A 2,916-nucleotide genomic window follows, 5' to 3' on the forward strand; every position below is an offset into this window, starting at 1 on the left:
GTTTGTATAGACAATGCAATGGGCCCTTTGTAGGTAGAGGTCACGTGCTTGCATACCACCTAGCAACACGAAACTGGAGAGCAAGCGTTCCATTTGAACAAAAGCGAGAAGGTCAAGCACGTGTGGTTTTGAAGAAAAGCTTTTAGACATAAGAGTGCTTAATTTCAGTCCACTTCTACAGTTATTGTAAGTCATTTCCAAACTATAGTCTAGGCTTGTCTTTAGCAAAGTAAAACCGTTTTTCGCTTCCAGTTTGCCATTCTAAACCAGCATCGGCGCTTGACAACATGGCGGCCTCGCAAGGTATGTACTCAAAAAATCTTCTAGAATAATTTCCATGCCTTAGACTTACATAAAAACACCTGTTAAAGCAAGCCTTTGCCCTATTTTAAAATGTGAGTGCAATATAGACCATTTTAGTAGCGGGAAAACATCAATCTATGATTGGCGTGACAAATTATACTTGTTTTTTTGTGTGTCTTCTGTGTTCACATTTCTTTTATATCACAAAGAATATCATTTGCCATTAAACATTTGAGGTATTGTCGACGTATTGAATATGCCTTATATGTTATTATTTTTAGTGGAAGGAGATTCACAAGATATTTCTGCTTTTCCTGCTTTAACATTCGATGATGTTGTGGGATACTCTGGTTGTACTAGTTCCTGAAAAGCTTACAAATTTTTAACAGAAACGGGCTATCTACACGATATCAAGGGTAAGTATCATGTTTTCGAATGTACGAAAATATAAAAGTAATAGTTCCAGCATCAGAGAATTAAGCTTTTATTCATGAACAAGACATTTTGAGGGTAAATCTTACACCTAATAGTTAAAAATGTTGTATTTCTTGCAGTGAACTATACTGCAGAGACGGCCAAAGTGAATGCTAAATGCTTTAGATCTATGAAGAAGAGTGAGCCCCCTCACATCATGGAGGTATCTGCAAAGATAAGTGATGCTTCTCTGGCAGGAAAATGTTCCTGTGTTGCAGGAATAGGGGGATACTGTCATCATGTAATTGGTCTGCTGTACTACCTGGCACTTCTTAAGCAACTTGGTCATTGTTGTTTACCTGATGAACTTACCTGTACCAGTATGAAACAGCGATGGAGTGTTCCAAGGGAAGGAAAATTGAGCAAAAGGAAATTCAAGGTGTTTTGGTTAAAAAAAACCCCAGATGGGTGCACAGTACAATAAATTCATCAAAAGCACTCTATTCCCTGCTACTATGTATGGAACATGGACGAAAAATCATTTTAGCCATTACACACCCCAGCCTCTCATAGCAAACCCTGGTTCCTAGTAAAGAACAGATCAAAAATATACCATTTGTGCCATGTAGATATGGGAGTGTGCCAAAAGGCTGTGTGTTATCATACCAGCACAGGATGTCAACAGACTATGTTATAAATGATTTCACATGCACTGCTTTTCCAGAATTCCCACTGGACAATTCAGAGGAAAGGTTTGAAAACAATTGTTCAATCTGTTTGGATAATAAGCAACAAGCTGCATTTGAAGCACTTTCCGTCACCCGAGAGGCATCTCTTAAAGGTCAAGAACAGACCATAACTCAATCTTCAAGCAGCATCTGGTGTCTTCTTCGAAAAAAAAGAATCACCGCTAGCAAATTTGGCTTGGTTGCCAAACGAGTGTCAAATTTTGACTCTTTAGTAGGCCAGCTCAATCCCAGCAGATATGTCCAAACCAGTGCCATGAAAAGGGGGATTGAACTTGAGGCACATGCTGCCATGGTTTATGCAAATTCAGCAAATGGGGGACGTGTAAATCTTTTCCCATCCGGTTTGGTTATAAATCCCAAGTGTGCATGGCTGGGCTGCAGTCCTGACCGTAAGGTTTATGACGTGGATGCAGTTAGTAGTGGAAAAAATCCCTTTGGCCTACTAGAAGTAAAGGTGGTTAAGGAAGGCGAAACAACATTTGACAATGTCAAATACTTGGTCAAAGATCCTGTCACTAGTGCATATACTTTGAAGACAACAGACATTTATTATTATCAAGTCCAATGCCTACTTGGTCTCACTGGTCTGGAGTGGTGTGATTTCTTCAGTTATATCAATGACAATTTATATGTGTCAAAGAATAATGTTTGATCAGGTTTTTTTTTTCAGGAGGCCAAAGACAAAGTAGACAGTTTTTTCTTTCAATATTATTTGTGCTGATGAATATATTAATTTTGTCATATTCATGATCACTCGGGAAAACATTGGTGAAACGTTGGAGGCACAAGTAATGTCTTTAGACATGTATTAAACGCAGCATTTTGATTTTAACTGTATTGAATGTATTCTGATTCGTGCACCTGTCGATGTTAAGCCCCAGGAGGGAGAAAGGTGGACCCAGGACATTTAAGATTCTCACCTCTGGGATTAGAATTTCACAGAAGACAAATTTCCATGAGTGGGCGGTGGGGACTGGGTCGGCCTCATAAGTTAGCTCTCTTTCTGTTTCTTTTTTTTTTTGTATGGCCGAGAAGAGTACGATAACTCTTAAACGAACAAGAGTAAGCACGCGTTCTAGCTCAGATAGTGAAACGCGTTCAGCAGACGGTAAAAGGATTTACATATCAAGTTTTAACACGACGCTGTCCGAGAACGACACAAGTGGTGGTTCGCTTGACGATAGCGGGGATCAAGTTCTGAAAGCCTTGACAATGACTAATAAGATTGGGCAACAGCTTCAGCAAATCCTAGACAGACTAGAAAGTATGGAAACCAAATTGCAAACGATGGAAAAAGTCCTTTCGCAGATCTCTAATTTGGAGAAAGCCGTAAATAAGATTCAAGTGAGTATAGTATCCTTTAATGATAAGGCTAAGAAGATGGATGAGACGATACAAGACTTGGATGCGGGGCTGACTTCGTTAAATGCAGACATCGAGGAAATGCAGA

At 39.5% G+C, this 2,916-nt stretch overlaps 1 pseudogene; it reads left to right on the top strand.

Annotated features, from left to right (window-relative positions):
- Positions 1–287: 287 nt before the first annotated feature.
- On the top strand, positions 288–2,461 carry LOC138001460 (uncharacterized; annotated as a pseudogene).
- Positions 2,462–2,916: the final 455 nt, after the last annotated feature.

The sequence above is a fragment of the Montipora foliosa genome, chromosome 4 (assembly GCF_036669935.1).
Source record: "Montipora foliosa isolate CH-2021 chromosome 4, ASM3666993v2, whole genome shotgun sequence".
NCBI lineage: Eukaryota > Metazoa > Cnidaria > Anthozoa > Scleractinia > Acroporidae > Montipora > Montipora foliosa.